General features: G+C 46.0%; 1 protein-coding gene across 3 annotated transcripts in view; it reads right to left on the reverse strand.

Annotated features, from left to right (window-relative positions):
- Nucleotides 1-12,045, reverse strand: part of LOC131562501 (calcium-activated potassium channel subunit beta-2) — a 137,904-nt gene that overhangs the window by 38,252 nt on the left and 87,607 nt on the right. Inside the window, exon 1 of one of the 3 annotated variants that reach the window (XM_058812277.1) lies at nt 10,722-10,886. The exons of the other annotated variants lie outside the window; for them this stretch is intronic. The gene's annotated coding sequence lies outside the window, so the exon portion shown is untranslated. Of the gene's footprint in view, nt 1-10,721; nt 10,887-12,045 lie in introns of those variants that run through there. 3 annotated transcript variants of the gene reach the window in all.

A 12,045-nucleotide genomic window follows, 5' to 3' on the forward strand; every position in this document is an offset into this window, starting at 1 on the left:
ACCATTCGCAGTATTTTTGACACAGTGCATTTATTTCCTATTTCTATGCACGACACACCACACTGTCAACATTGAAACACATTAAATTATTTAAGACCAAAGAAAACCCAAATAATAGCATATAAAGAGATATTTTGGAAAAAAGTTGTGTTCCTTCATTAGGTGTCCTTGAAGTTTGGTGGGACTTTTGCCATAATGGACAACAGTGCCAGACAAATGGAGCAGAGTGCTCAGGAAGGGGCTGGTGTCTAAATGATTGTGGGGAGAGGGAGTCAGAGCCACCATTACAGGGTGACAGTTGAGTAGCAAAGTGACAAGAGTTCAGAGGCTGTAAGTTCCAGTCTGTTGCAGAATTTTAATGTGTTTCCACATGAATGATATTTGGTTAGATATTGTAAGCACAGTGCTGGAAAATTAGGATTAGCAAATGACTAAATTAAACTGAAAATTGGGTAAAGAGATTTGGAAGTAAATGCAAATGCTTCAGTTGTAATGGACTTTGCCCTCTAAGGAATATTTTTTTAAAATAGCCTGCTAATTCTTATTGGATTTAAATTTTTTCCCATTACAGACACTAGAGATTTTGCACAGAAATCTGAGGGGGTTATAGAAGAACAGTCAAAGAACAACGGAAGAGATGTAGGTTGAAAGTGATGCAATGACCTCTCTTTTCTGAAATGCTCATCACAGATTCCTGAGAAAATTTCTGGGATTCATTCCTGACCACAACACAATGACAAAAATACTTAACACAAACTTCACCAACTCACTCCTGGTCCTTGAGAAAATATCTGTTACAAGGCCAAAAGCCACATCAGTTTTTGCAGGGCTACTATTTCTGAAACCCAGGTGAGACACAAAGGAAACTGCACAAAGACACAGGATGTAAATAACTCTGGGCGCTATCTGCAAACAGGGGAAATCACCCAGAGGTGGCAGGGTGATTTCCTGACCTCCTGACCAAAGGAGATGGTCCATGCTGGACCCCAGGGTACACCAATACACATGACCACCCTGCCAAATGCACAAAACTGGATCCACATCTGACCAAAGGCACTTTGAGCAATACAAAGGAGTTGGGATTCTCCACAAACCAGCCTTGTGCTGACGCCAAAATGAACCAGACAACTCAAATAACCAAAATGGGAAAAGCAAATAGTGATAGTGAGAGAAAAGAGTGGGTGGTGCATAGCCCCAGTGACTGTCTCAGTATATTGTTTTTCCCACGAGAATCTGGAAGAACTGACACTTCTCGTACCAATTCCCAAGGAATAGTGCAAGAGAATTAGAGATAGGAGGAGAGAGATGCAGAGCAGTCTGATAACTTACCATGATAATAGCTACCGAGTCAAAATTACATCCAAGGCTTCCCTCTTCAATCTGTGAGGTTTGATGATGCTGATTTTATCAGCAAGGTCATTTTAGCACCCAAGCTTAATCCAGAATCTATTCTGATATTTGTTTAGGAGATTTGAGTAATCTCTTTAGGAGTATTAACAAGAGCTAGAGTCCTAAAGAGCAATCTTCTCTCAGCCCTTACTGGAACAGAAGGATTTGAGGTCAAAGCTAGGTGAAGGCTTTTTTAGGGCAATCTGGAAGCAAATGGAATTATCTTAGGAGCAAGTCACATTTTGGAGAATAGAGGCATGAAGTTTGCAAAGGAGTTTAGGTTGGTTTTGGGTTCAATTTTCTGGCTGCCCTGGATGCAACCCATGAGCTGCTGCATGATTCAGGCATTGATAGGAAGGCAGAGGAGCTTGCTTTGAGATTTCCTCTCTGAGCCATGTACAACTGCAGTCAGTGGTCAAACAACATGTGAAAATTTACTGCCTTTTTCCAGTGTCACCATATGCTGCCTGTTGGCTCTTCATGACACAGGGCTGGCCCTGGAGCTCTCTGCTGGGAGGGGACAAATAGTTGAGGGAGTGGATGGGAAAATTGAGTGAAACAAAGTCACTGATGCTCAAATGCCAAGCTGTTAAATCTTCAGAAAGTCTTGGTTCAGAAATCAGTCATTGTTTTTCATAAATAATTAGAAATAGGATCAGTGGATAGGAAGTAAAATGTTCACTTGAGGGCTTTAGGTTACACTTTGGAAGGGCCTTTGAGGAATTGTCATTGAATCTTCGAATTGTCATTGAATCTTCACACCCAAAGTGTTCTGGGTGTTGCATGGGTGTAGCATAAACCATTTCCACATGGTCTCATCTGAGACTGTGTGGCTGATAACGCATGAGATTAGACCTTTTCTTGCAGATAAACTGAAGAAAATCACAAAAATATCAAAATAACAAAAACAAAAGCAGTGCTCCCAGAAGAGCCCCATCATGGCAGGCAGAACAGCTTGTGGCACTGTTGAGTCATTAACCCTTGTACCCTCTTCTTCCCCAGAAGGCTGATGGACTTTTATCTAGCGCCAGAAAAAAAGAACAACACCCTGGCCTGTGGGGCTGAATGCTGTGGATACTCATCTCAAGTTCTCTGCAGTTTCACAGCTGGCAGCAGCAGATAAATTTATCATTTCTCCAAGCCAAGATGGAATCAGGTCTCACTTGGAGGTGCTGCCTCGAGAGTAGAGGAAGGTTTGGGCATTAACTCATCTCACCTTCCAAGCTTTGGAATGTCTGAAAATTTGGAGCATAATTTGGAATCCTAAGGCCAAACACCCCAACCCTAAGAGGGGGTACTACAGCTCACCTAGGAAAGGTTTACAGTGAGCTTTGCTATCCAAGCCATAACAATGTTATGTTTGTGGGGCTGATAAATTGCCACAGCAATTATTTTACTGTAAAACCAAACAAACCTCCCATTACGGCCTCACATGCAAAAATCTCTTACTGGTAGTTTCAGAAATGAATGTTGGTGTTGAGTAACTCAGATTTTGGTTGTATCATGTGAGGGGAACTAGAAAACAGTGTTATTCAAAGTATTGTGACATCAAGACATTTTTGGCATGATGTACTCGAACACTGACAGGACCCATAAAAATGTGTGGAAAAAATAGTTTTATTTTCCCTGTGTGTTTGAAGGGTTAGATACAATTGGTAATATACAGCATGTGACTACTATTGAATGTATTAATATAGATTTGCTAGAGCTTTTTATTATGAGCCACTGCTAACAATGGTTATTTTCACTTGTGAGTGGAAGCACACAATAAAGGCATCCCTCAGGAAGTTTGTGCATTTGCTCTCCAGCCATGACTCACCCCTTACTCAGAGAAGCAAAGCCCAAGTGACCCAGCTGGGGCGAGCACAGAGCCACCACAGAGGAAGTTTCCTTAGCAACAGGAAAATATCCAAAACCTCTTCCACCTCCTGTTTGCTGTTTCTTGAAGTTCTTCTAAGTAAATGGATGCTAAACCTCTGAATTTCAGAGTCAGAATCAATGTATCACAAAGCAAATCCCTCTGCTTGCAAGCAAGTTAACTGGAGCTACCACCCTCCCGAATTCAGGCTTAAGAAAAATAATGTTTTATTTTATCTACTCTCTCCAAACACTGCCTGGGCTCATAAACAAATAGCAGAAACAGTTCCTGCATCCTCAGCTGACACTGATTATCATCAGGGATCTGTTGAAGTTAATGAAACCATGGCAATTCAGAGCAATCAGCCCAGCATGAGCTCGGTGCTTGTGGGTTCCAGGTGCCCATGATCAAAGCTGATGAAGAGCAGGGGAATAGCTCACCCAGGAGAGAGGGAGGCTTGGGGCTTTGTTCTGTGGTGTTTCTTTGTGATATGTTTTGAAGAAATTTTGAGGTGTTTTTTGTGGGTTTTTTGTTGTTTTTTGTTTTTTTTAAGAGGTTTTGGACCAAAGAATGGAAAGCTGCAAGCAAGTGGAAAATTGTTCTTTGTGTTTCCAGGTACTGTGTACTGTAGTCTGATGTATTTCCTATATGTATGTACATTGTTTCTTAAAATATCTTTAGTCCCTGTACTGCACCCCTCTGGGGTGAAATGTGTATATTATATTGGAACAAGATGCCACTTTTTGTGTTCACAGTAATCTATGTTAAAGCTCAATAAGGCTCAAAGTGTGTGCTTCCCTCCCTGTTGTAGGCATGCAGCCATGGAAAAAGAGTGCAGGAATGAGTGTATTGATTTATGCCTGTCACTGCCTGATAGGAGCAGATGGGGGTCTGGGAGTTTCAATTTAGCTGATGGACTGTGCTAAACCTGACCTGGTTCTGGTGCTGTTACACGGGAGATGTCTTTGATGCAGCTCAGTCACTTTTGAAGTATTGTGGAAGGCGAAGCGGAGCCAGCTTTGTAGGCAATAACAACAGAATGAGATTATTTAGGCTAAAATGAGTCAATATTTGGAAAATTCCACTGTTAATAATCAGACCTTGCCTGAGGGGAGCTGATTGATGCTGCCTGTACCAGATGGTTTGCAGCATGAGGCTGAGCCTGAGTGCTCCCGTGGACACCCTGATGGGGAAGCAGCTTGGGGGAATGCATGAGGGTGCAGCCAGGAGATGCACGTGGGCACCAAGTCACCTCACTGGGAACAGCAGTCAGGGCTTCAGTTAAGGGTGGAGGAAGAAAAAGCACTTTTGGGACAGAAATAAAATTACACAGATTTGAACCATAGCAGAGCATTTGAGCTCTTGTCTGTGGTCACCCTCACTGGTGGCATTGTCCCCAGCTGGTGCCAAGTATGGGGGTGCCTGACCTGCTTTTCCAGGGCTGTGAGGTCCTGCTGGCACCACAAACACGAGGCCTTGGCTGTGCTCTGCTGACATCTGTCCTATAAAACTGGCAGCAATAATGAATGATAGCCCATATTTCTGTAATATCTTCTTCGTGAGGACACCTAACAACATGCCATTGATAAAGCTCTTTAAGGGCTGGAGTTTGGCCAGGGCCTTGAAGAAGCAATAGCTTGGCCCTGGTCCCACAAAAGGGAGCTCCACAAAAGGGATGCTTCTGATGAGGGACAAGGGACTTGCTTTCCCTTCTCCCAGCTGAACAAACAACCTTTCCTCACAGCTTAGGCATGCCTGACTAGAGGGTATTGATGGTTCTAATTGCCTGACCTGGGTACCTGGTTGTTCTTGGCCTGAACAAGTGCATGAGCTCTAATAAGTGATTTTGGGTGGGAGCAGCTGTCTGTAGTGTCAGACTGCACATCTAATGACATGCCACTGAGCTGCCCTGGGTTAGGCTACAGCAATAACTCATTAAATATAATTCTGAAGGAGCCAATTTTGGGAGTGTTGGAGTGATCACAAACAACTGAGGCATAAACGAGTCCTCTTCCCATCCTTGGTCCGTAGCACAGCTCAAGACTTCTCTGGTTATTTGTGGACAGAATTTATTGATGATTATTGTATTCCTTGGCATGAACTGAAATTTCAGGTTCATGGCCATTAATCATGGTGAGAACAATTGAACCATTTGTCTCACATGGTGGGTTTGCCCGTGGAAGCTGCAGATGCTTTGACTGACTTTTGAGTGTGGCTGGGTGCTCGTGTCAGGTGCAAACAAAAAAACACAAAAATGCCCAGTCTGGAATGGGTGTCTGTGTGTGTGACACAATAGTCCCTCCTGCAAATACTGAGCTGGGAGCAGTGCTGTGGCTTCCTGGTGCCCTGATGAAATGCTTCTGCATTGTAAAGATAAAGAGGAGATGGATTAAACTCATCCAAATCCTGGTAGAGCCTTTCTGCTCAAACTTTTTGTTTTGCTTTCCCTGACCACTGTGACACCAGCAATTTGCTGGTCTTTTTGAGTCACCAGCAAAAAGGAAATGCTGTGATTTGTACCCCAGGAGCAGGGATGGGGGCCTTCAAGCACCTTGTGTGCATGCAAAGGAGACTGATGCATCCGGCGCCGTGACTGCTCTGAAGAACTCTTCAGATCCTGGAGTGTGAGCCTGAGTGCAGTTTGAACAAGCTGTGTGCTTATGCAATTAAAACCAAGCTGTGCTGCTCCTTGAGCACTTACAACACTCCATAGGGGCACAAAGAGCTCAGGCACTGCTGTGTGGGCATTTCTTTAAAACCAAATGGAGGGAAATTGGCCCCTGTGCTGCAGGAAGGAGGCTGTGGGTTTCTGTCTCTGGAACCACAAGCTCAGATTCTGAGCAGTGATTGCACTTTTCAGCAGCACCTGTGCTCTTGTTTTGCTCGTGGTGTTGCTTATTTTTAATGGATCAGGAGTCTGCAATCAATTTCAAAAATACCAGCAGTACAGTTTGAGCCCATGAGATCAGGAGTGGATGTGTACTTTCAAGAAGGCACTGAAGAAAAAAACACTTTAAAAGCAGTTTTAATTCTATAATTGCTGTAGAGGATAGACACAGCAGGGCACTGTTTTTTCACAGAGTGAAACAGAATAATGAGGAATCAAAATTTTATATCCTGTTCCATATTTTTCATTAACTTCTATTTGGAGGCAAACAAGTGCCTCACTTCCCTTCTTCTGCTCCTGCAGGAAAGGCAGAGCTGCAACTGGGAGCAGAGCTGTCTTGTGGCTTTAAGACTCTGTGAGAATGGAAAGCCTTGATGAATGCTCCTATGGAGATATAAAATTATTAATCTACAGGCATCTGAGAACACTTATGATTTAGGTTTTGGTCTTGTATCTGTTATTTCACTTATGGGGCTGTTAATAATCTTGTAATGCACATCAGGCTGTATCTTAATGATTAAAACATGATTAAAAAGGGTCTGTTTTATCTGTAACTGGTGAGAAATGCAATTATTTTAAGTAGTTCAATGCCTGTACAAGTCAGATGTGGTATTAAATGGCTTCAATGATTTGGCTGGAGGGGTTTTTTGAGGTGCTGGAAGCACCCCATAGAAGGCATAGATAAGAATGTGGTGTGGGGGCAATGCAGGAGGGCAGGAGGCCATGGGATGGAGAGCAGAGGGATGGGAGGAGAGTGAGAATAAGGCAATTTGTAGTGCCAGATGTAGAGCCTTAGCCTGAGGACAGTTGGGCAGGTAGAATAAGGCCTGGGTGGGAAATCTAATGAGGATGGCAGAGCTGGGGGACACAGAAGGATGGACATATGCTGAGTGGGAAGAGAGAGGGCTGGAGATGAGGTGAGGGGGGAAAGCTCTTTTCCTTCCTCACTAAGAGCTTGTGCTGACAGGAAATCCCAGGAATGACCTTTGCCTCCCAAAGCTGACCTGCTGGTCCCTGGAGGGGAGCCTGCAGTGCTGAGACCCATCAGGTCATCTGGCAGTGCTTCCCAAAAAGCTCCCCTGCCTCTGAAAGGTCCAGTGCTCCTCAAAACCTCACAGCTCCTTACTCAGATATAATTAACTGTGCTGTTAACAGGGATCAGACTTCAGTTTCAAGCAGAATAAACCCAACCTTAAGCATGTGGGTGGGACATGGACGGGCTTAAAGCATTTCTGAGGTTTTTCACTTGTGCTTCCCTCACCAACCTTTATACATCAACAACAGAATTAAGAATTGAGGCAGAATAAAAAATGGACAGTTTTTCCAGTTTCTGTATTTCTAGTGTGGAGGGCTACTCTTCAGCTCAAGCCCAGTACAGTTTGCCTGGACACACAGAAGTGAGTCCCTGCTCACACAGGAGCCAGAGGCAGCTTTGCCACCGAGTTCAACCAGCACTAAAACTGCTCCTGTAAAAGTGCATTTCTACAGCTGCACTGCAATACCTCTGCTCTAAACCTCTAGTTAAATGCATGTTAAAGTCCAGGATCAATCTGCCAGGCAGTAAGTTAATGGCCCATGGTGTAGCTGCTGCTGTGATGCCTCTTTTCCATTAAGAGAGAGGCAGTGTGGCTCTGAGTGGCTCGTGTGTCTGGAATGATGGTGCTTGTGGCTCACACCTGCGTGGGGAGGATGCTTGTTGCATTTAAACTAGATTCCGTGAGCCAAAAGGGTTGTTCAGCCCAGCAGGCACTGCAGAGCTCCAAAGGGACACTCTTGTGGGACTGGGAACTCCTGGCATGTCCCCCCCAAGCATTATTTCAGGAAGCTCATGCAGATCCCTCCACTGACTCAGTTTTGCTGCCCTTGACCTGCAGGGTGCTGCAAGCATCAGTACTCCTGTGTTTGCAGCTTCTGAACAAGCATGCAAAAAGCCAGGAGACTTCTTTGCTATCCCTGCCCTCTGTTGGCACAACATCCTGCATCTGGCTCAGGGCACGCTGACATACCAGCTGATCCTGGAGTGTAAAGGGGAGAGATGTTGGTCATTCTGGATGCATGCAATGCTCCAGTCTGCTGGGTTGCCTCTGGCATTTTGGATATAGCCTGAAAGGCACTGGATCTGCAAGGTTCAGTGCTTGGTGTTGGGATCTCCCAGCAGTCTGCACCTGGCATGTAAAGCAGCACAGAGAAGTGACTTCTCCAGCTCCTTTAAAAGCAAAAGTAGAAAGGGAAATAAGAAACAATTACCAGCTTTGAAGGTGGGAAGGATGCTGAGGCCTTTTGCTTTCCTTTACCATGCTGTGCTCCTTGTCTCTCCTGAGCCCCATGCTGTAAATCCCACGCTCCCATCGGAGGAGCGCTGGCTGCAGAGCCCCTTGGTGCAGTCTGGGTCATCCAGAGAAGGTGGGCAGGAATGATCCTGCACCTCCCTGCTGTGCCAGGACACAGCTTTGCCTTCCAGGGCATGGGAGGTGCTGGGCTGGTGCTGAGTCCTGATTCAACCCACTGCAGCCTTGGGGCTCCTGGGGTGATGCCTGAGGTTGGGCAATGCTGGGACACCATGCTGGGGACACAGGGAGCATACCTTGTGGCATCTATCTACCCACTTTTTTTGGGTGGTGAGGACCCAGTGACTGAGGCTGGTGCAGGGCATCCCTGTGAGGCAAAACCTCCCTGCCTGCCCAGGGGCTGCTGGAGAATGATTTCTAGTGGGGCAGTGAAGGCCTCCTAGGGAAAGACAGGATTTCCTCCAGTGGGACTGAGGAGATTATGACAGAGAGCTAATCTGTATGGCTGTTTCATAAGTTTCCCCAGTGCCTGGACTCCGTGCTCAGCAACAGACACTCTGTGTGCTGAGAATAAGCGATTGCCCAGAAACACCATGGAAGGGTGTGTGGAGGGCTGGAGCAAGCTCTGCCTCTCAGTCTCTTTGTATTTCAGTGTTATCTAACAAGATCTCTCCCCATTCCCACACCAGGTTAGTAGGAGGGACCAAATATGTTGCTAAGCCCCACTGCTTGGTGGAACTCACCCTTCACCTGGTAGTTTATATTCCTTGTGAATTCCCACCTCTTTCCTTGACCTTATATATTCACCTAAACAGGCAAATGTTTGTGGTGACAAACCCAATTCCAAAGCTACTCTTCAGACCTCTGTCCATCTCCTACTCATTTGCTGCAGTCAGAATTCACGAGCTAAGGCAGAATGCAGGTTCTGCTCCAGCCCAGGGATCACACCATGAGGGGCTTTGCTACTGTCCCTGTGCTCAGACCAACTGCACTGTGCAGCAAAAATCACAAGCAAGCAACATCCAAGGCTTTCCAGATTGTTATTACAAAGTGCAAGTGAAGATCTAAGTTCCCATCTGGACACTTGCTCTATCCATCTTCACGTTTTTATCCACATTATTTAAATGCTCGCTGCCTTAGTTCTTCTGTTTGTAAATCCCTAACCTGCCTGTTTGCTATTCTTGGATTAAAATCACTGTGTGTATTACAGCTCCTGTTCCAGCAGCTCCTGCTGCTTGTGCACATTTGGACAAAAGAATTCTGAAGGCATTCTGAGGAATATGGATATTCCAAATCAACCCAGGGCCGGAGTGCTGGGGAAGCTGGGGAGAGTGTGGAAGTTTGTGTTCTGTCAGTGGGAAGTTTGTGTGCAGTTACAGCTTCCTCAGTATTTTTCTGTTTTAAATTCAAACATATACATGACTTCAAGTCCATCCTAAAAAAAGGGAGATCATAACCCCCAATTAGTGCATTAAAGCTGGCAGCCTGTTTTAATTTGTTACTCCTACACCTTTAGCTTGCCTGACACAGCTGGGGAGCACTGCCAGTGAATGCTGTATGAACTCCTGCGTGTGAAGTTGGAGGGGATGGACAGTGAGTTCCCCCCTGGCTGGGAGCCACAGCCTGGAATTTCCTGACAGTTTTTCTTTGTGGTTCTGAGAGCAGCTTGCTGTCAAGGAGTGTTTCTTGTGTCCCTTCCCTACCCCATATGCTGTTTTCAGTCTCTATTGCAGCATTCTGGAATATTTTGCTTTCCAAATGACGTCCACAGGGTACACTAATAAGTTGAAACATTACAATATGCATCAGTTAGACATCATTGTAAGCCTCTAGCTCCAGCCCACAAATGCTACCAACAGCGAATTCATTCCTCAGATGAGCAAGTGTAATTTATAACTCAGAGCAGCACTTGAAACTGTTTGACTAATAAAATGCCCTTCACTCGACTCCTGGGTTAAAGCCTGGCTGGTGCCAGCCCCTTGCCAGCTGCAATCACTCTAGGAAATCCTTTCCAGTGTGCACCTAGCAGTCAAACCTGCGTGTGCTCTGATACATGCCTTACTCTCCACTCCCCAGCACTGCCCTAAGTTCTTCCACCAGCCCCATCCCAAATTGCTTGGCCCATCCAGCAGCTTCCCCCCATAAGGATCAGGTTTACCTGAGCAGCAGTGGAGCAGCAGTGCCTAAAATGGAGATTTCAATGGGATGCGACAGGGAGATTTTCCCTCTCATCTACGAACTTCTGTAGCTGCCACCTTTGGGAAAACAGCCTAGCTACCAGCAGAAGGCTTCCAAGTACCTCGTCTCTCAATGTGTCCAAGTATTTCTTGCTGCTTTCACAGTTCCCAGGAAGTTTTAATTACTTTTGGTTTTTAAATAGAGGCAAAGCACCAGAATTCAGCAACTACACAGAAACAAGCTGTCAGTAGGAAGTGGGTGTGAAGACCCTCTGAATAAAGTCAACCCAAAAAAAGCTGAGCTTTCTCTCTCCAAACTTTATTTCACGAAGCTCCTTGTTCTCCCCACGTTTATAAAAACTCTTCTTGAAATCCACTCTGCCTGCACATCCTGGGCTGCCGTGACTCCTCTGGGGCATGATGGCCATTTCCACCAGGGCAGGACGCTCCGTGTGGAGTCGGTGCGTTCTCTGTCATTTGGCAAAGCTCATCTCTCTCATTTTTCCTTGGAAGGAAGCTGCAGGAGTCAGGCAGAGAAAGGAGATCAGGGCTGGGGCAGTGCCAGTGCTGTGCTGAGCCCTGGCTGGCCGTGCCCCCTCTGCCTCCGGAGCGTCAGGGCTGTGCAGGAGCTGTGCGGCTCCTTCTCCAGTGCTCGCTCATCCCTGCGTGCCCTTGCCTGTGCTGGTGGGAAATCAGGGGCTTCCCAGCCCTTTCCTCAGTCACCTCCATCGGACCACTTTGTCCTTGGGTGCTGTTTGCTTTCCTGAGCCCAGAGTGTGCTGGAGAGGCGCTCCCGCTCGTCCCCGGCTGCTCACTGATTTCCCATGCTGAGCTCTTGCTGTTTGCTGCTGTGGCAGAAGGAAAAGCAGCTCTTGCTGGCCAGGTCCACAGTTAGTTGTGAGAGGATCTTTTTTCCCCCCGTTAGAGATGTAAGGTCTCGCAAATTAAGAAGCTACAGCCTGTCTAGGTCTTATACCAGTCAGTCTGTGATTCATCAGAGAATCTCCTTGGTAACTAGCAGTTCCTCTCTGATGATTTGCTACTAAAAAGCTCTCCCAATTTAAAGATAAAACAGAGTGAAAGCAGGAAGAGGAGCTACACTATACAGATACCTTATACAGAAACATATGCCTTGTGTGCACGCAGCTATACTGGATATTTTCTGATATGTGTGGGAAGCAGCCTCTCTGTGAGACAGCATGGTATTACCCTACGGATGGCAAATGTGCCCCAATTGCCTCATCTCTGCTAGAAATCCTTTTTGCTGCTCCAGGGTCAGTCACCCCATCTGCAGGGTAAATAATCCCCCAGGAGAAATGAGGCTGGCATTTAACGAGGGGCTCAGCAGCTCATGCTTTAATAAGCCAGATTTCTGCTTGTGTGGGACTGATTGCCAAGCACAAGGATTCAGAGATGGGGTGACTTTGTGCAGGAGGTGTGCCTGGT

This window comes from Ammospiza caudacuta, chromosome 11, assembly GCF_027887145.1.
Source record: "Ammospiza caudacuta isolate bAmmCau1 chromosome 11, bAmmCau1.pri, whole genome shotgun sequence".
In the NCBI taxonomy this organism is placed as follows: Eukaryota; Metazoa; Chordata; class Aves; order Passeriformes; family Passerellidae; genus Ammospiza; species Ammospiza caudacuta.